Source organism: Danio rerio, chromosome 1 (genome assembly GCF_049306965.1).
Source record: "Danio rerio strain Tuebingen ecotype United States chromosome 1, GRCz12tu, whole genome shotgun sequence".
Classification (NCBI taxonomy): domain Eukaryota; kingdom Metazoa; phylum Chordata; class Actinopteri; order Cypriniformes; family Danionidae; genus Danio; species Danio rerio.
This window is the reverse complement of record NC_133176.1, coordinates 1,839,766-1,862,500: the sequence shown is the minus strand read 5'-3', so window position 1 is coordinate 1,862,500 and position 22,735 is coordinate 1,839,766. Positions and strand designations below refer to the sequence as shown.

At 37.3% G+C, this 22,735-nt stretch overlaps 1 protein-coding gene and 1 long non-coding RNA gene across 20 annotated transcripts in view; one reads left to right on the top strand and one right to left on the bottom strand.

Annotated features, from left to right (window-relative positions):
• Nucleotides 1-20,877, bottom strand: part of LOC141384236 (uncharacterized) — a 98,673-nt gene extending 77,796 nt beyond the window's left edge. For all 4 annotated transcript variants that reach the window (XR_012405303.1, XR_012405294.1, XR_012405297.1 and 1 more), the window contains exon 1: nucleotides 20,688-20,877. This is a non-coding gene — a long non-coding RNA (uncharacterized lncRNA). The remainder of the gene's footprint in view (nucleotides 1-20,687) is intronic.
• zgc:152904 overlaps nucleotides 20,312-22,735 on the top strand; it is a 404,441-nt gene continuing 402,017 nt past the window's right edge. For 8 of the 16 annotated variants that reach the window (XM_073949165.1, XM_073949158.1, XM_073949162.1 and 5 more), the window contains exons 1-2: nucleotides 20,312-20,488; nucleotides 22,394-22,504. The gene's annotated coding sequence lies outside the window, so the exon portion shown is untranslated. 16 annotated transcript variants of the gene reach the window in all.

The following is a 22,735-nucleotide window of genomic DNA, read 5'->3' as shown; positions in this document are numbered from 1 at the left end:
ATCTCTATTGGAGGCGTCAGTGTCAGTATGGTTAAAAAAACACCATAGTATTCACTATCAATTATTATAGTATATTTTCATGTGGGTGTCTGACAGCTGGAAATACATCTGGTAGCAGACATCGCTGCCTCTGTTACATTATACCTTGTTAACGTTTATCATTATTTATTTAGGATAAGCGTTTTCACATTCTGACTCATTCACATTCTGATTCAATGCCTGATTGTTAAAATACATGAATACATTTATTCGTTCATTCATTTTGTTTTCAGCTTAGCCCCTTTAATTATCAGGGGTCACCACAGCGGAATGAACCGCCAATTTATCCAGCATATGTTTTACGCAGCAGATGCCCTTCCAGCCGCAACCCAACACTCTTGCATTCACACACACACACACTCATACACTATGGCCGATTTAGCTTACCGAATTCCCTATAGCGCATGTGTTTGGACTGTGGGGGAAACCGGAGCACCCAGAGAAAATAAAAATACATAAATAAATAAAAGTTAGATTATTAAATTGTAAACTATATTTTAACACAAACAGGGAAAAGTATGGACAAACTTAAACATTGTGATAATTTGGGCCTATCAACTAAATATTGATAATAAAAAAGTAACCCATCAGTTGGTTTTAATCATGTTTTAAAATAGCCCTCTTGTTATGTATATCCTGTGAATTCAGAGGTTATTCTATGTGTGTTGGGTATTCATTTTAATAACAGGAGAAATAAACCAGTGCCACTGTTGTTTCAGGGTTGCTCAACATTATGCTTTCGTAATTAAAGTGGGTTAATAAAAACCACAAGCATGTTCAGTATTGCTAAAAAGATTTGGTGAAAATGGGGAAGGTGAGGACCTGCCGGACTGAACTGCGTGCTGTTTTAATCACCAGTTCAGTTTTTAACAAGAGGAACCAAACAAACAAACAAACAGAAAGTGTTCAGCATCAGTCCCCGAACGTAAGTGGAGTTGTTGAAATGAAGTGCTGTAAATAAAGCTGGAGATGCAGATGCAGCTCACGCAGGAGACTGAAGGACTGGAGAAGCTCACTATGGCAAGCCCTTTTAGCATTTACAGGGTGTCCGCGGGGACTTAACATGGATTAAATGTTGATAAATCAATTTAGAGAAATTTAATCACCTTAAATAGTCTTAAATGCTATGTTATGGGGTATTAAATTCATTTTTCTTCAGCTTAGTCTATTTCAAAGGTCGCCACAGTGGAATGAACCGCCAACTATTTTTTTTAAAAAGTTGAAGGAAAATGAATGACCTTAGATTTTATTTTGGGATCTCTCTCTCTCTTGATTGGCATTAGATGGCATTAGCTTTGATTTCCACATGATTTGGAGCCTTGTTCATGCAAGTGCGCTAACGCTTAACTCATTTTCAGATTTATACCCTTTGTTCTCAATGACATGCATTTCAATCCAACAGCGGGAAGATTTGCCTCATTTGACCCACTCGACAAACTTCACGTTTCACAGAAGAAACATTTTTAAGACATTAAAATGTCCATTTCACTGAGTCGATGTGCCCCGAGTCAAACCCACTTTTCCACAATTACTTACTGTCCCTTCAACCTGAATCCCGAAGCCATCATAAATTAAGAGCTCATTCCTTGAACAAGAGTCAAAGCAATTATGACAGGGTGATTCATTTACAAAGTGCTGGAAGCTCTACACCAGCGAAGTCAGATCCGCCGCTCCAGTCATTATTCATTGTTAGAAATAACCCATGGAAGTTTTGTGGAGAAAAAAAAAAATCATGATTCAAGACCCCCGAGTGGAGGAAAAACCTCAGATGTCCTCTTTTCATTCAGTATTTCAATAATAGAACAGGAAGAGCAGACGCTCAGTTTATATCTCAGGAAATATCTTTACTTGAAAATAACAAAAATAAAAGAGCTTCAGATGTGATCAACCAGAGCATCCACATGAAATGTGACCAAATTATGTTTGCCTTGTTGCCCATGTGTGCTATGTTGACCACAAGGTCGCCTTTAGCAATATCTCGCAAGGATATCATTGATATTTAATGATTAATGGAGATATTTCTACAATTACAGATGTGAATGTGTGACTATCAGAAGGTGTTTAAATGCATAAGCACAACAGTTGGGCATGGGTGATGTCTTATTGTTTGCATTAAATTCTATCACAGTAATAGTGTATGCAATATCCATGTTGCAGAGAGCTGCAATGCCAGCCTGATCTCACGAGAAAACGTAAGTATTTTACGTTTTGGCAGTATAGTGGCTAATTCGAACGAATTCGTACGAGTTTAGTTGTAAGAAATTGTACGATTTTTAAAAAGGAGGCGTGGCACCTAACCCCTCCCCTAAACCCAACCGTCATTGGGGGATGAGCAAATCGTACTAAAATGTACAAATTAGATCGTACGAATTCGTACGAATTAGCCACTAAATGAAAAAGTTACGAATTGCCGTGATATTGTGTTGGCATGTCATTTATTTTATGTGCTGAGCATTTGTGTGCTGCATTCATAGGTTGTTTATCCAAATTTGACCAATGAAATAGGGCCATGCTATTTTTATCTCCGCCTCCCCAGTAGCTGCTGTTTTGCTATTGGTTAAAGCAGCCCAAAATAAATCTAGAGCTAAACAAATACTAACACACGAGTCGAGACAAGAGGAAAATGACAACGTTTAGAATATCTGTCCTGGTTTTTAGTCATTTATAATGTTTTAAACTCTAAATGTTTGCACTTTGGCGTAGATTTTTATTTATTTTTTATTAGAATTAGATAAAAAAATAAAAAATAAATATATATATATATATATATATATATATATATATATATATATATATATATATATAACAAAAAATTATTCTTGATTATTAAAAGTCAGATCCGCCAATCCAGTTATTATTCATTATTGGAAATAACCCATGGAAGTTTAAAAAAAAAAAAAAAAAAACATAATTGAAGGCCCCCGAGTGGAGGAAAAACCTCAGGTGTCCTCTTTTCATTCAGTATTTTAACAATAGAACAGGAAGAGCAGACGCTCAGTTTACATCTCAGAAAACATCTTTACTGGAGAATAACAAATAATAAAAGAGCTTCAGATGTGATCAACCAAAAAAGCATCACAATGTGACCAACTGATATTCGCCTTGTTGACCATCAGATCAGTTGTTGACCACAAGGTCGCCTTTAGCAATGTCGCAAGGATATCATCGACATTTATTGATTATTGGAAATATTTCCACAACTACAGATGTGAATGTGTGACTTTCAGAAGGTGTTTAAATGCAAAAGCACAATAGTTAGGCATGGCCGATGTCTTATTGTTTGCATTATACCAACAACATTCTCCCCACGAAAGCAGTTAGTCTTCATTAGTTTAGTAGTATATGCAATATCCATGTCACAGAAAGGTGCAATACATGTCATTTATTTTATGTGCTAGGCATGTGTGTGCTGCATTCATACAGTAGGTTCTTTATCTAAATTTGACCAATTAGATGTGGCTGTGCTATTTTTATCTCCGCCTCCCCAGTAGCTGCTGTTTTGCTATTGGTTAAAGCAGCCCAATGGTAAATCTAGAGCTAAACAAATACTAATGCAGGAGTCGAGACAAGAGGAAAATGACAACGTTTAGAATATCTGTCCTGGTTTTTAGTCATTTATAATGTTTTAAAGTCTAAATGTTTGCACTTTGGCGTAGATTTTTATTTATTTTTAGTCTGAATAAGATTAAAAACCATCAAAAAATTGTATTTCCGGATTATTTAAAGTCAGATCCGCCACTCCAGTCATTATTCATTGTTAGAAATAACTCATGGACGTTTTGGGGAGGTAAAAAAAAAACATAATTCAAAACAAAAAAACTTCAGATGTCCTCCTGTCATTCAGTATTTCAATAATAGAACAGGAAGAGCAGACGCTCAGCTTATATCTCAGAAAATATCTTTACTGGAAAATAACAGATCCTGTTTTACACACACAAAAAGAGCTGCAGTTGTGATCAACTTAAAAAGTATCCAAATGAAATGTGACCGACTGATATGTGACCACTAGTTCGCCTTTAGCAATATGTCGCAAGAAAATCATCGATACTTATTGATTTATGCAGATATTTCTACAATTACAGAGGTGAATGAGCTGGAAAATGTATGAATAATCTATGATGCTGACTGAGAAGGCCTGCTTTCTGTAACTACAGCATCAACTTTGACCCATATGATACTGGATCAGGCATACAGTAATAAATGAAAATTTCCCCTCATGCCTCATTTTGCAGGAAGCGTTTATAATAAACGCTAAAATAATGAACACTCCCATAGGGCTGCACAATATACGTTTCAGCATCGATATCGCAATTTATGAATCGGTAACAGTCTGACGGATTAAGGTTGAGCATGTACAACGTTTTGCATGAAAATTGCTGAGTCATGTAATCAGTGTAGTCATAATAAATTGAAAGTTTTATCACGTGCGTGTGTTTTTAAAACATTTTACGTTTAAAGCATTTGGGCACAAGTAGGCCTTAATAATTAGATTTTTTAGCTATACAATACAACTATACTATAAGACTATACAACTTTATTTTACTTTTGATGATATTATTTCTGTACCTTATATAGTTGCTTTAATATGTATCTACATACACCATACACACATCCCTTTATGAGCACAGTGTCTCCATCTTCTGATGGCTACTTCCAGCAGGATAACGCAGCATGTCATAAAGCTCAATCATCTCAGACTGGTTTCTTGAACATGACGATGAGTTCACTGTACTCAAATGGCCTCCACAGGCACCAGAGCTCAATCCAATAGAGCACCTTTGGGATGTGGTGGAACGGGAGATTGGCATAATGGATGTCTCTGAGAAATATTTACAGCACCTTGTTGAATCTATGCCACGAAGGATTCTGGCAGTTCTGAAAGCAGAATCGGTGAGTTGTACCTAATAAAGTGGCCGGTGCATGTATGCTGGTGGTTATGTTTGTGCTTTTACAAAAATTGCCAGACTACAATATCATGCATTGCATTTCGCTGAGCCAAAACCATTCATGGCATTGTTCGATGAACGTTGTTCATATTAAAATTGAAATGTCTGAAAAATGCATTATAAAAAATGGAAAATGTTAAATTAAGTTATGACTAATCAAACAGTTTGATTTAATTAGACTTGCAGAGAAGTCTGCAAAAAACATTTTGCCAATTAAAGAAAATAAAGCCAAGTCATCTAGTAAATCGCAATACATATTGCAAAAAAAAAAACTATATATATATATATATATATATATATATATATATATATATATATATATATATATATATAAATTTTAGATTTTAGACTAATGTTTTGACTTTTCTTTAAACGCTACAGCTCGTCATTCTCATTGAAGTTCAACACACAAACAATAAATAAGCGCTGAAGTGCACTGAAGGCCAGCCCTGATTGTCCTCATTGGAAATGAGCCTCAAATCCAAACTGAAAGTCTATTAGTTGAGCCTCTATGGCGGCTCGTGAGCTCCATTCGAGAAAGACCAATTAGATGCGGTTTAAGAGAAGCTTTTCTGCGCCACTGGAACAATTTAGGGTTGAGTGCCCTCCTCAAGAGCGCCGTACAGGCATTATCCATTAGGAGATTGAATCCTCAACCCCAGTTACTGTTTAATTTATATTCCAGCACCACGGAGAGACACAGTCTAACCCTGCAGTCCTGAAATGACCAGGTCCGGCATCTAATGAGGTCAAGGACAGGGAGAAATTGAAATTAAAACAATCAGAAGGTGTTCAAATGTGAAAGCACAACGGTTAGGCATGGGTGATGTCTTATCGTTTGCAATATACCAATTAAATTCTTCCCATGAAAGCAGTTGGTCTTCATTAGTTTATCACAGTAATAGTTTATGCAATACCCATGTTGCAAAAAGGTGCAATGCATGTAAACTGTTTTATGTGCTGAGCATTTGTGTGCTGCATTCATAGATTGTTGATCCAAATTTGACCTATCAGATGTGGCCGTGCTCTCTTTATCCCCGCCTCCCCAGGTGTTGTTTTGCTATTGGATAAAGCAGCCCAAAGGTAAACCTAGAGCTAAACAAATACTAACACAGGAGTGGAGACAAGAGGAAAATGACAACATTCAGAAATTTTGTCCAGGTTTAAGTGAGTTATACTGTTTTAAAGTCTAAATGTTTTCAATTTAGCATAGTATTTGATTTTTTTAGGCTGAAATTCAATTTGAAATATATGATAAAACATATTTCCTGTTTATTTTAGTATGAAAACTCGCAAATTGTTTTAATTACTTTAAATAAAAAAATTAATTACTAATTACTTTTAAAAAAATGCATTCCACAAGGGAAATTTAACAGAGCAAGTAATATTGCAGCAAGCAATAGCCTAAACAATTTCTAAATGAAGAGTTGAAAAAAAAGAGCCATCTAGAAGTTCTCAGCCTTCTTTGTTTATGTTGGGATATTTCACTTTAAAGATCAGGAAAAGGACTTATTCTTTGCCATGAAAGTGATATTACTGAACCTACACATAAAAACCCGATTAAAATGCTTATTTTAGAGGAAGATTTCAGACGGCATTTAGAGATTTTTGCATCTGAACTCTTCAAATAATGTATTTTTTAATTGTTAATGTTTGTGAAACTGTAAAAAATGTTAGGTTTTTTTTCACACATTCATTCATGTTTCAACACAAACGAATTAAGTTAACTTAAATTTTTTTTACAAATTGAAGTGGACTGAACATAAAATAATTAAGTTGTCCTCAAAAAACGTAAGAATGGTGTTTCAGCTCGTTTTAAATACGTAGTTTGAAAGCGCAGCAAAAGTCCGTTTTTGAATGTAGATGACAGGAACCGGCGAGGCAGTGGCGCAGTAGGTAGTGCTGTTGCCTCACAGCAAGAAGGTCACTGGGTCGCTGGTTCGACCCTCGGCTCAGTGGGCGTTTCTGTGTGGAGTTTGCATGTTCTCCCTGCGTTCGCGTGGGTTTCCTCCAGGTGCTCCGGTTTCCCCCACAGTCCAAAGACATGCGGCACAGGTGAATTGGGTGGGATAAATTGTTCGTAGTGTATGAGTGTGTGTGTGAATGTGTGTGTGGATGTTTCCCAGAGATGGGTTGCGGCTGAAAGGGCATCCGCTGCGTAAAAACTTGCTGGATAAGTTGGCGGTTCATTCCGCTGTGCCGACCCCAGATTAATAAAGAGACTAAGCCGACAAGAAAATGAATGAATGAATGACAGGAACCAAAATCCAGTATGAATGAAACATATATTAAATTATGCTTGTGTGCTTAACACTACTTTTGTTAAAAAACAAAAACAAAAAACAATAAAAAATAAAAATAAATAGGAAATATTATGCATAATCTAATGATAAAGAACATTTTTGTCTTTCTGTGAATATGTAGTTTGTTCAAACTAATTATTTAAAATAAGCTGAAATATCACAATTCTTGAGTTTTTGAGGGGCACAACTTAATTGTTTTATGTTCAATCTACTTGGAATTTGCAAAAAAACTCATAAGCTAACTTAATTCCTTCATGTTGACCCATCACAAATCAATTATAAGAAACCCTGTATTTACACACACTGGCCACTTTATTCGGTACACCTTACTAGTACCGGTTTGGACTGCCTTGGAAGTAGCCATCAGAAGATGGAGACACTGTGCTCATAAAGGGATGGACATGGTCAGCAGCAATACTCAGGTAGGCTGTGGCGTTGATGCTCAATTGGTACTAATGGACCCAAAGAAAATCTCCCCCACACCATTACACCACCACCACCAGCCTGAACCGCTGATACAAGGCAGGATGGATTCATGCTTTCATGTTGTTGAGGCCAAATTCTGACCCGAGCATCCGAATGTGTCAGCAGAAATGGAGACTCATCAGAGCAGCAACGTTTCTCCAATCTTCTATTGTCCAGTTTTGGTGAGTCTGTGTGAATTGTAGCCTCAGTTTCCTGTTCTTAGCTGACAGGAGCGGCACCCGGTGTGCTCTTCTGCTGCTGTAGCCCATCCGCCTCAAGGTTTCTTGAATATGACAATGAGTTTGACGTGTTGTGTGTTCAGAGATGCTCTTCTGCAGAGCTCGGTTGTAACGAGTGCTTATTTGAGTTACTGTCGCCTTTCTATCAGCTGGAACCAGTCTGGCCATTCTCCTCTGGCATCAACAAGGCATTTGCGCCCACAGAACTGCCGCTCACTGGATATTTCCTCTTTGTCGGAGCATTCTCTGTAAATCCTAGAGATGGTTGTGCGTGAAAATCCCAGTAGATCAGCAGTTTCTGAAATACTCAGAGCAGCCCGTCTGGCACCAGCAACCATGCCACGTTCAAAGTCACTTAAATCCCCTTTCTTCCGCATTCTGATGCTTGCTTTGAACTGCAGCAGATCATCTTGACCATGTCTACATGCCTAAATGGATTTAGCTCATGCCACGTGATTGGCTGATTAGAAGTTTGCGTTAATGAGCAGTTGGTCAGGTGTACCTAATAAAGTGGCCGGTCAGTGTATATTGTCATCACAACAAATACCAGAAAAATGTGATATACTTTAAGTCTACATTAACAATCCCTAACCACGGTCTCCTTCAAAATCTTAAATTATGCGTGATTGTTTACATATGCAAATGAGGAGTATTCTCCTTGAAGTTGCACGGCACCAATTACAAGGCTGTGTTACATTAACCGAATGAATTAGCATAACTTACCACAATAGCTTTACCTTGTCTAACAACAACACAGTTACTTAAAACTCCGTAAGGAGCGGCTACGCTAATGAGCCGGAAGTCTACTTGATCTTTATCGCCAGCGCTGGCCAGGTGAAATTGGACCGGCTCATTACACCATTTAGAAAACAATTGGATTTTAATAACTAATTCCCCTCTGTGATTAAACTCCTCTCCTTAGATGCCCTTCATGGTAATTGTTTTAATTAAAAGTGCTGTACGGGTGTGTACTACAAGGACAGATGCCACCAGATTCCCACAAAGATAAATGCCACCTGGGAGGAAGATAATGAAAACCAATTAGCCATAATACCTGTGTCATTATGTTGTGTCGTGTCTTCACCCAAATCCTCTGACGCTCCGTTTAACATGACCATGATGTGAAACAACCACAACTGAAGTTGGAGCATTGGACTTTTGGGAATTTGACACTTTTTAATTGACATTTAACAATACATTATTTTAATTTAAGTCACTTAAGTAGCTGTAGCTCTGTACACTTAATGTTTAGACATATTCAGTTGTGTTTTTGAATATACAACTGAAAGAGGTACTGACATTAAAGGTGCAGCTGTATGTATGTTCCTGACTCATCTAAAGCATAAAAATACCACAATATGTTTGCAGATATTTCAGAAACATGCTCAGTGAACCTTCTTGGTTATCTAAAAAACAATGCTGAAGTCAGATATTCCGCTTTAAAAATGAGAGTTATGTGCCAAAATGTATGTCTTTGTTTTGGTCTCTGTAACCTGCCAAATGCCAGTTAAGCCAATTATATTTTAGTTGCCAGATGGTGGAAAACAGCACATTTCATTCATTCAATCACGAAGGCTCTCAAAGCATGCGTCCGTGACTGAAATGCGACCTCCGGTGGACAGTAGCAGACTCCGAAATGAGAAGCAGATTCAGAGAACTGCAAAATCAAAACCCCTTACTCATTGTCCCACAAACAAACTAAAGATGTGTGTTGTGAGGTCCTTGCTGAAAAATCCAGTTTAAACCAGCCTAGGATGGTTGGCTGGTTTTAGCTGGTCAACCAGCCTGGTTTTAGAGGGGTTTTGGCCACTTCCAGGCTGGTTTCCAGCCATTTCCAGCCTGGTCTTAGCGGGTCAGGCTGGAAAGTGACCAGCTAAAACCATCTAAAACCAGCTTGGCCATCCTAAGCTGGACATGGTTGGTTTTGGCTAGGCTGGGCAAGCTGGTTTTAGCTGGTCTTCTCCCAGCCTGTCCAGCTAAAACCAGGCTTGAAATGCCTGCACCTGGATGAGAGGCCACATGGGAAAGCTAGGTTGCTGCTGGAAGTGGTGTGAGGCCAGAAGGGGGCCCAACCTCTGGTCTGTGTGGGTCCTAATGCTCTAGTATATTGATGGGGACTCTATACTGCTCGTCCTTCAGATGAGATGTTAAACCAAGGTCCTGACTCTCTGTGGTCATTAAAAATCCCAAGATGTCCTTTGACTGGCCTCTGTCCATCATGGCCTCCGATCATCCCAATTTCATAATTGGCTTCATTACTCTGTCTCCTCTCCACCAATCAGCTGGTGTGTGGTGTGCAGTCTGGTGCAATATGGCTGCTGTCGCGTCATCCAGGTGGATGCTGCACACTGGCGGTGGATGTGTAAAGCACTTTGAGCATCCAGAAAAGCACTATGTAAATGTAACGAATTATTATTATTCTAATTACTTACTCCTAGGGCCATTTACATTGAAGTTGATATTTAGCTGCACCATGTTGGTGTTTCATCTAATTTTTACGAGGTAGGTTGTTAGCCCACTGCTCAATGCTCAACCTGGAGGACCAGAACTTACACACATACACTATGGGCAATTTGGCTTACCCAATTTCCCTATAGCGCATGTGTTTGGACTGTGGGGGAAACCCATGCCAACACAGCGAGTACATGCAAACTCCACACAGAAATGCCAACTAACCCAGCTGGGGCTTGAACCAGCGACCTTCTTGCTTTGTGGCGAAAGTGCTACCCATTGTGCCACTGTGCTGCCCAATTACTAATAAAAAATAACAATAAAAAAATCTCAAACTTTGAAGATTTGCTTGACGTTAGGATGGAAACCCAGCGACTGTGTAATCTTTGGTATTATCAAATTTAATTATTCAATTTAAAGTACTTTAGCGAAAAATTAATTTATGAAAACAAAAGTTTCAAGGGAGAAACCGACGTGCAGTGATAGTGGGTTGTGTTATTGTTTACCAGTCTTGTTTTCATTAAACTCTATTAGTCTAACTTGACAAAAAAATCCTCTACAGGGGTTAAATTGGTATTTTGGGTAGACAGAGGTGATGTAAACAGATGCGTGATCTGTTTTTGCTGCAAATTATCTGAAGGTTGTCATAGAAAATACACAATGTGGACTGTTTTATGCTTTGTTTATCCCACTTTAAGATTGTTTTTTAATGCAATTATACTATTTTTTCTAATGTCTATGCTGATTATTGATAGTTTGACCTACACATGGTCCTCTTTATTAAATTACCACCTGTGAAACTGAACTTCCCTCTTTAATTTGATTATCAGCCAGTGAAGGACGGTGTGGAGCTTGTAAATTAGCTCAAGGACAAAAGTTAACACGCACATTTTACTATAACCTTTGTGCCGGTAAATAAAAAGGCAGGCTTCACATTTTTGAGAATTCATTTGCATTTACAGAAATTGATTTTTTTTTTGTTAAGACGGGACTGAATTAAGTTATTTTACAGCCACATTTTGTATTCACATTAGTCACATTTATTGATTATTGTGACATGAATAATCTCAATCACCCTTATATTTTAAATCATTTTTGCATTTATAGATCATCATGTCAAAATCCTTTTAAATAGCGAACCGAAGCAGGAGTTTCCTTAAAGTTGAACTTTGGTCAAAAATGCAGAAATTAAAGCAACTAATGAAGTTTATTCTATTAGTTAAAGTCATCAAAACAAAGCATCAATTACACAACTAATAAACAAACACAATTGCTGTTATGCACCATTACTTCCTTACCTTAACATGGTTTCAATGTGAGTGTTCACTAATTACAGAAAAGAAGAAAAAAAACACGCACGCACACACACACAAACACACACACACATTTTGAGTGAGGAGTGAGAGCACACAAACACACAAATTAAATAAGTCACTATTAGTTAACATTAGATAATGCCTAACAAATAACAAACAACAAGCATATTGATTGTTACAGCATTAAAGAATCTTTGTTAAACTGAAAGTCAGCTCATTTCAATTAAATATTCATTCATTTCCTTTTTGGCATAGTCCCCTTATTAGTCAAGGGTCGCCACAGTGGAATGAACCGCCAACTTATCCAGCATATGTTTTACACAGCAGATGCCCAAACACTCTAATTTACACACACACACACACACACACACACACACACACACACACACACACACACACACACACACACACACACACACACACACACACACACACACACACACACACTATGGACAATTCAGCCCACACAATTGCCCTATAGCGCATGTCTTTGGACTTGAGGAAACCAGAGGAAACCCATGAGCCAACAATGGGAGAACATGCAACTGACCCAACCAGGGCTCAAACCAGTGACCTTCTCACTGTAAGGTGACATCGTTACCCACTGCACCGCCCTCAATTAAATATACTGTATATTTTTTATTTTAATAACCTTTTAAAACTATTTTAGGGTACTTATTTTAAGGTACAACTATTCATTTAACTATTGAGTAAAATGAATTATTTATTATAAGGGTATTATCATCATGCAGCAGGTTAGGTTTAGTTGCATATAATTATGCTTAATCAACTGCATTTAATATATTGAGTACATAGACACCTGAATATGTTATCGTTTAATATGCTCAATAGATGTTGTCATTGTTATTTCACATCGACTAATGCACTTAATGAATCAAACCTTGCAGCGAGCTTTAACAAGGAGGTCAAGCTTCTAAAGGCAGAACTCAAAGCCTGCTGGCACAGACTGTTGTGTATCAAACCTCTCCGAGCACAGCTATAAATTGGCCCAGTTAATTGCAACTTGTGATGAATGTTTTATGCTGCACTCCAGACACAAAAACACGTTTCAGTCAAGCCACCTGAACTCACGTCTGAAGTATTTCTGTGATAATCAGCCTCGCCAGCTCAGATGACGAGCCTTTATATTTATATACAATAGTATTGCTTTACATCACAGTGTTTCCTCTGGGATCTTTTCCAGCTGTGGCGGCTTTTACTCAGTTCTACCAACTACCTGTCGCGTTATTTCAATGACAAATGTCATGAGCGCCGTATTACAAGTCAAGATTGCATTTATGTGATAGCCTACAGCATACGGATCTCTTTCCGATTTCCTCTGCTCGTGCACAAAACTTCTTGCACGCCCCTTCAAATATAAGCCGATTCAAGAGCGCACAGATCTTCTTGTGCGCTCTCAAATAAACGCTGCTGAAGTGCGATTTAGTGCGTTTATGTAACGAGTATGTCTCCTACATTTATTAGATTTGAATATTTATGAATGTCTCCAATAGACCTACAGAGCGATATTAATGCGCCCTGAAGTAAAGTGAAATGGCTATACGTCGTGTTTGCTGGCCTCACGCATCACACACTTGTCAGTCAGCCAGTCAGCACGTAACCTTAAAGGGTTAAACAAATGATGCACAGCACTGTTACAGAAATGTTTGCGCTGTTATAGCTTACTTACCTTTTAATACGTTTTGCAATTATCACCCGGTATTAAAAAAAAAAAAACACTGATTGTTTGAAAGAGATGCTGTAATGTAGCCGTGGCGGGATGAATTTTGGCGTGGCGCCACGCCATGGAAGAATAAATGTAGTGGAAACCATGAACACATTAGTGTGCATTTTTACAGTTAAATCCTGTAAAGTGATACTAATGTAATTTACTGTGAAAAATTACAGTAATATGCTGTGAAAACCTGACATTGTACAGTGTACAGTGAAGACCATACAGTGTTTATTTACATTACATTGTTAAATTACTGTATCTATATACTGTTTGACTCTATGGAAAACCATTGCACTGCTTATTTTACTATTTTCTTTGCTTTATTGTAATTTTATCCTGCTTGCAATTAGGTTATTTTTAAAATGCATGATTTACACCCTTACAAAATCAACCCAACTAATGTCTATTAATGATTTTTAGAGCTCAGCAGATGACATTGTATTCATATCGCAGTATATATAATCAAAATATTGCAATTTTTCCAGTATCGTGCAGCCCTATCCCATATAAACCAGCCTACATCCAGTCCAATTAAAAAACACATTAATTACTCATCCTCCATCATTTGTGCTGTCAGCGTCGCAGTCTCAGCCTCGGCAAATGACTTGTCTCAAACAATTAAGTCAATAAAAATGATCTTAATTTAATTAACGGAAGTGGCGTCTCGTGTGTCGGCAGGTTTATTATAATTAAGGATCTTGTTGGGTGGAGGTTACTGATGTCTGTCCTTTTGGAGCATTTGTTCCAGGACGTCCAGCCAAAGCGGGTCAGTTGTCATTTAGACAGATTTGGGGAGAACGGCAGACTGGCATCAGTGTGTGCCAATGTGGTGGCGGTAGGGTAAAACTGGACAGCCGGCAGCAGTAATGAAACATATTCCAATGCATATCAGCACCTCGGCACCATCTGTCTCGCTCCATCACATTTTGGGCTTCTGGCACCTTGACCACAACAGACCTTTGATGGGACATTAAAAGAGTGGGTGCATGAAATTCTTTGTGCATGCATGTGACTACAGTACATCTTAATTAATAAACAGGCCTCGTTCATTAAACATGCCAGCAGACGGAGTCATTAAAGTGCTCATGTTTGGAAATGTTAGTTGGTAGACGACACAAAAACATGACACCAAATGCCTAGTGGTGGCGTAATTAATGCATTTCTATATCTGGAACGTACAGGAATGTTTATTTTACAAGCTAATTAAAATAACTAAAATGGTTTGCAAATAAATTAATAAACACACACTAATGTTCCAGAATCTTATGATCACCAGCAATCTAGCAGTTGCAGATCACTGGAGAACTACAAATGTGCCACTTTACCGAACTACAAATCCCATCATGTCCGGCGCTCACACACCAGATCACCCTTTGATTTCACACAGCTGCAGATCATCCTCATTTATTACTTAGATTATTTAATCACCACAGAAACTCAGTACTGTTCCTGATTTGAATGTTATCACTCGATTGAAGGGCGTTATCAGAGGTTATCAGCTGATAGATATGGGCCAGTGCTAGTAGGCTCAGAAGGATGTTAACAGAAGGCTAACCCAACCCTAAACCTAACCTCCAGGAATGTGAAAACAGATCTGGAGTCTTCTCTAGTACAGCTGATTCCCTATGTGGATGGATGATAACAGCCTTTTGAGCCTTCAGTAGGTGCAGAAGGCCCCTACTGGCCCATATCTGTCAGCTGATAACCACTGATAACAATCGAGTGATATCATTCGTAAAGTTGCATGAGGAACTCCATCTCTGTTGCCAAGCCTGCATCATTAAACAGGTTGGGGATAGTCAATTATTTCAAGAAAATTATCGACCTACTATTAATCAGTAGGTGTGCATTAAATTCAATAGAAATCAAAAGTGGAAATCTTAAAGAAAAACTTAAGAAACTTGATTTCTGAAAGATTACGACTGGCGATTTGAAAAATGATGCTGGGAATTCACAGGAATCATTTACATTTTAAGATTTAATCCCATATAATTGTTATAAATTAATTAATTCATTCCTTCATTTTCTTTTTCGGCTTGATCCCTTTATTGATCAGGGGTCATCACAGCGGAGTGAACTGCCAACTTATCCAGCATATGTTTTACATAGTGGATGCCCTTCCAGCTGCAACGCATCATTGGGAAACACCGATACACTCTCATTCACACACATACACTAAGGACAATTCATTCATTTTCTTGTCGGCTTAGTCCCTTTATTAATCCGGGGTCGCAACAGCGGAATAAACCGCCAACTTATCCAGCAAGTTTTTACGCAGCGGATGCCCTTCCAGCCGCAACCCATCTCTGGGAAACATCCACACACACATTCACACACACACACTCATACACTACGGACAATTTAGCCTACCCAATTCACCTGTACCGCATGTCTTTGGACTTGCATAGGGGAAACCGGAGCAACCGGAAAAAACCCAAGCCAACACAGGAAGAACTCTACATAGAATTGCCAACTAACCCAGCCGAGGCTCGAACCAGTGACCTTCTTGCTGTGAGGTGACAGCACTACCCACTGTGCCTCCGCGCAACCTGTTTTAAATTAATTAATAATATGATATTTAATGAAAAAAAGTCTTGGTAAGCCGAAAATACTTCAATAACAAAATTATATATAAATGCACAACATTATTCTACACAAGTGTATATGTTTTTATCTACAGTAAACATTAAAATAACTAATTATATATATATATATATATATATATATATATATATATATATATATATATATATATATATATATAATTATAAAATAAATATAAATATATAAAACATACAATATATTCATATTTAACAAAATATCTAATATAATATTAATATGATATTTTATTGCATTTATATATTATTAAATGAATTAGAAATAAACTTTATACATATAAAATGTCAACACTCTTTTTTTCAATCTTTATAGAATGAGGTTAATAATATCAAGTCTTCATTTTGTCTGAACTGCTATTGAAAAGCCTGCTTTAGCTGTCAGTGAAGTTAAAGTACATGATGAATAACAGAAATTAAAACTATTCCTTTCTGCCTTTTGATATACGGACTTAAGTTCTATTTTGCGTTCTTTTGACATGTTATTGCCCAATTTTCTGTCTTGTTAAGCAGTTGCCTAGCGACCGTGGAGCGACGTGGACGAGTGTGGCAGTGACTCCTCCACATGTGGACGCTGTAAATCAGATGTGACAGCAGGACGTCCTGCACTCCAGAAAAGGTGCATCTATCACCTGTAGGCCACAGTTCATGCACTAATGCAGACACATGCTGAGACCTCCAACAAAACAAGATGACTAAAAACTTTTTTTTTTAATGTCTCAGACATAAAATTGTGTTATGAAATATCCAATTAATTCAATGTGAAAAGGTACATATTAATGCTGTGTTCATATCAGATGTGGTGTGAATATTTGCGCCTGAATATTCTGACTCTAGCTTTATTAATAAATGGCTAACATGGATTTAATTGAGAGAGTAGTTGTGCTTTATGAAGGCCGTGTTTAAGTGCACTAGATGCTTTCAGAGGTGCACCAGCTCTGTGAATTCATCAACTCCTCCAGAAACGATACCTGGATGATGGAAGCTTTCAGCGGTGCTTCAGACTGAGTCGAGCCCAGTTTGATGAACTGTTGTTCCAACACAATCTCACGGCAATTCGTAACTTTTTCATTTAGTGGCTAATTCGTATGAATTCGTACGATCTAATTCGTACAATTTAGTACGATTTGCTTATCCCCCAATGACGGTTGGGGTTAGGGGTGGGGTCAGGTGCCACGGCTCCTTTTTAAAATCGTACCATTTCGTACGACTGAACTCGTACGAATTTGTACGAATTAGCCAATAAACTGGCAAAACGTAAAATACTTATGTTTTCTCGTGAGATCAGGCTGGTTGTTCAGTGTCGGCAAGATGATTTCCACTCGGGACACCAACTGCGGGTGCTACGTCATAATCAAGCCACTACGAAAGCAACTTCCTGATTGGTTAATGTGGTGCGAATGTTCGCTAAAGTTCAGATTTTACAACTCGAAAATCACGTGATTTTCAATCACGCGTGCTAAGTGTGTCAAAAGTGCAAAAAGCAGGATGTCTTTTCACGTCTTTGCACTGACCTAACATGTAAATCAAATAAATAAAATCTCAGAAAAATAAATTAGCCTATTGTTTTATTCGTGGGAAGAGTTTGAATGTTTGACACCCTAGGCAATGAGACCTTTAATTCGCCTGACTGACGTGTGTTTATTGCATGCGTTTTTATATTAAATGTAGTTTACTGTGGATGTCTGACTAGCGCGCTTCCACTGAGCCAGCTGTGGTAGCTTGGCAACAGAGCCGCGACGTCAACACACAGAACCTGTCGGAACAGTTCAGCACGGTTGTCTAACCGTGCCAAAAGTTACGGGCCTAGAACAGTTTTTGTAATTGTGCCGCGCCATTCCAGGCTTAGTGTAGAGACAACCGTACCCGTACCGAAGTGTTCTTAGAACAATTGGGCACGATAGTGAAATGGCAACTTTAGGCGAACTTTTACGAATTATTAAAATGATTATGTATGTAAGAATGCAGATGATAACAACAGTTCATTTAAATACTTAGCTAATATAAAGCTTAAATTTACATTAGACACAATTACCGTGAAACCACGCTCATTCTTCAGACTTTATAATCGTACAAATAAAATCTTGAATCGCAGTTTAATACATAGCATATGAATGCTTTAAATTTCCCCAACATCTTGTTAGAACAACAACATAAACTACTACAACAAAGATCACTCAGGTACAGATTGTGTGCTTAATTCAGATTTAAATGCTCTTAAATGTGAGTTCAAATACTATTTTACGTGAGATACTACTCAAAGTAGCAGCAGATTGAAATTAAATAACTAGCAGACGGCTTGAAAATGAAGTCACAAACCATGATTTAGTGCAAACCAACGACATCAGTCACCCAGTAGCCTACTAATAACGTTTAAGGCTATTAATAATGTTAAAGGTTTAATGTGTATTAATTAGATTAAAAGCCTTTACCATTTCCCTAAGAGTGCGGTGGCTGGTATTTAAAAAAAAAAAAGAACTGATATTATGATGATATATTATTATTGTTAATATTATTATATGTAAATAAGGAAATTGGCATTCAAAAAATTGACATTTAAAATTTGCATTAAGAAAAAAAAATAAACCCACTAAAATAATTGGCATTTACAAAAGGTCATTAGGAACTAAAGGATAATGAAGAAAAAAAAACACCCTTGAGAAAAAGAAAGTAGACAAAATCAGCTAATGTCAATATTGTAGAGTATAGCTGCTGGTAGTAGTTATTTTTAGTTAGCGACTCGCTGAAACCAGCATGTTGTTTTTGGAAAGGTCAGTAATACATTATAGTAATGCAAAACTTCCAGCACAACTGAATATGTAGGAACTCAAAAGCACAACCTCGTTTTCATTCATGCTAAATTAAATATGCCATCGCTGACTGTCATCTATAGACTGATGCTTCCTGCAGCGCTAGTGGAGATTTGTGAGCAACAAAAACACTTCACACCAAACAAGAGAAACGAAGGGAAAGGCTGAAAAGAGAATTCCTGTGAGAGAAACACCACTGATACATACGGTCCTCTACTCAAACAGCTTTGAAGATGCCGTAAATAGGAGCAAATGCCTTCGAGAAAAGACAAAAACATTGTTCTGAATGTTACGGAGTTGTTTACAAACTAAATAGGCAGCTGTCTGAATATCTGAATATGTTACTTAACCATTTCAATATCTTTAAGGTCACACACTGAACAGAATTGCAAAGTGACCAAGGTTTTCACTGACTCAGATGTACTGGCAAATGAAAGACATTCAGACTGTAGGATACTCTTAGAAAGCAATGCATAACACAGAATAATATGGAATAGACAGTACTTTTCAACGCCATACACTGCAAAAAAATGATTTTCTTACTTAATTTTTGTCTTGTTTCTACTGTAAATATATAAAGATTCTTAAATCAGGAAGCATTTACAAGACAAGCAAATCTGTTTTCAGAAATGAGTGAAACTTAAGTGAGTTTTTCCATTAAAACAAGCTAAATAATCTGCCAATGGGTTGAGAAAAATAACAGTTTTCGTTTTTAACTTATATCAATTTTTGCAGCATATCAAGAAAACAACTTATGACATTAAGAAGTTGTAAGATGTTGAGAAGCTGTATATAAAACAAATACCATTGGACTTCTATAAATATTTCTACTTAAATATTTCATTTGGGAACCGTTTCTAGACCAGAGTTTTTTATTTTTCAGTGTAATTAAACTTGTGTTGTGAGCACCCCGTGCAGATGGTAGTATATCAAGTAAATATATAGTTATTGCATCTTAGGCATAAATATTTTATGAGCTCTTAAACAAATATGCAATGGAATTTTTATAGCAGACATGAATAGCTTGCAAACATTTATTGTATAGCCTGTGATTTCCAATTTCAATAAACAGAAAAAGCAGAAGCAGTCAGTCAGAGCCTCTATTAAATGTAGTCAACAGTGGAGTAAAGTATTAAACATTAAAAGAGATTTAAGCTACATTGTAATGTGCTTAATTTAGACACATATTATGTGAACCTCTTATTAAAGCACATTATATTTAAACTCTTTAAATAAGTAAAAAATACACACAATGTTAAAGACGTTTTGATTATATCACTGATGTAGATGAGACTGACAGACTGATGTATTTAAACTGACCAATCAGGATGAATGAATAAAGCAACGTCAGCTGCTTTTCTGATAAAATGCGGTTGAAATTCAAATTTGCCCGCCTTAATTTGAACCAAACTAGCCAATCAGCTTTTATAATTGCACTGCCAGCAGGCATGTCGTTAATGCTTCAGTTTGTTTTAAAATAAAGATGAAATGCAGATTATATGATCGCAAAACAAGTTTGACATGGATAAATTATTGACGGAGAGAAAAATGGGGTTTATTTCGACACAGGTGAGTTATGGAATGGAGTTTTCCTGTTTAAAATGGCCATGGTTTGATTGAGCAGTTTTTCTCTCTCTCTCATTCGTTTGCTATTGATAAACGCGTGCCGATGAATGGCTAGCTGACTAATCTCGTATCGGATTAGCATAATTGAATAATTAATAAAGGCAACGTGTATTGTGTATTAAAAATAAGCATGGTAACTTACCAGCCTTGTTAAAATCTTCACACAGCTGGAGCTCGCAGGATTCTGTAATGTACGACTGACTTATATTTCGAGTTGGATGAATAAAACATCGTATACTAAGGATATAAAGACTAAAAAGTTCGAAGCCAAATCACGAGTTGTTTACTTGAGAATCATTTCGAACGATTCGTTTGGGGAATCGGTTCAATATAAAGAATCGGTTCACATGAATAATTGAAGAGTTTAGATGCAGAAACCTCTGAGTGCGGTCAGTCAGAAATTCCACCGAAAACATTTTTCTCATCTTCCTTTTGTTTATGTTGAGATATTTTAGTCTAAAGACAAGAAAAATTACTTATTCTTTGCCATAAAAGTGATTTTACTGAACATATACACAGGAGCCAGATTAAAAATGCTAATTTTAGAGGAAATTTTTAGACTGTTAGAGGTTTTTGCATGTAAACTCTTCAATTCGTTCACACAAGGTAAGTAGTCTAATGTTGCGCTGTTTTTTTATAAATGTACATCTGTTTAAGTTCAGTAAAAATAATATTATTTGAAAAGTATAATTTTTATTTAAAGAAATAGGCTGAAGCTAAGCCAAATTGTGAACATTTTATAAAGGAGATTAAACAGTATGGTACAACACTGTGTAACATTAGAAACCGAAAAGCTAAAACAATTATGAAGCTTTACGCAAATTTAATTTGGTTAATTATTATTTTTTTAAAATAATTAGCTTAGAATTATCTTAATTCATTTTTACCTTTGGCAACTGTTTATACTTCGATTGTATACTGTGGATATACTCTAACTTCTCTCATTATTTGTTCATAATTGTTGTGAGGGCGACGCAGTAGTTAGTGCTGTCGCCTCACAGCAAGAAGGTCGCTGGTTTGAGCCCCAGCTGGGTCAGTTGGCATCTGTGTGTGGAGTTTGCATGTTCTCCCTGCGTTTGCGTGGGTTTCCTCCTGCTGCTCCGGTTTCCCCCACATTCCAAACACATGCGGTACAGGTGAATTGGGTAAGCTAAATTGTCCGTAGTGTATGAGTGTGTACAGTATGTGTTTCCCAGTGATAGGTTGCAGCTGGAAGGGCATCCGCTGCATAAAACAAATGCTGGATAAGTTGGCGGTTCATTCCACTGTGGCGACCCCAGATTAATAAAGGTACTAAGCCGAAAAGAAAATAAATGAATGAATTGTTGTGACATACATATTTACAATTTAAAAAAAATGCAGTAAAATATAATGAAGATAATTTAACCTGCAGCAAAATGACCCTGATGCTGAACAGCATTGCTCATCTACGACTTTCATTCTTTCATTCATTCATTTTCTTTCGGCTTAGTCCCTTCATTAATCAGGGGTCGCCACATCAAATTGAACTGCCAACTTATTCAGCATGTTTTACACAGTGGATGCCCATCACTGGGAATTATCCATACAGTACACACTCCTTCACACCCCCATACACCATGACCAGTTTAGTTTATTTAGTTTAATTTGCATGTGTTTGCACTGTGCACCCAGTGGAAACCCACGCCAACATGGGGAGAACATGCAAACTCCAGACAGAAACGCCAACTGACCCAGCCCAGGCTCTAACCAGTGACCATCTTACTCTGAGGCGACAGTGCGACACCACTGAGCCACCATGGTGCCACATCTAAGGCTTTATTGTGGTAATTTAGATTTAGCTGACTTTTTTTTTTTTTATTCGTAAAGTGGCGGTTGCTGTTGGTGAGGACTATACATATCACCGTGGACCATGGCTTCAGCTAACAACTAATTCTAAAAGAAAAGTCAACTACTGTACATCTAGGATGGGCTTTTAGGGTAAGTGAATTTACTTTTCATTTTGGGGTGAACTCCTTTTAAAATGTAGTAGTAGTAGAGGTGTAGAGGCTACTACAAATATATATAGATCATTTGCAGCACAACTATATGACAGGAAAGCCCACAGGTCAAATAATGCATCCTCTTTTAAATTGTTATTTGGTTGACAATTAATAATCCCATATCCTTATTACATCTCTAAGCACAGATTAATCATACATTAAACACCCT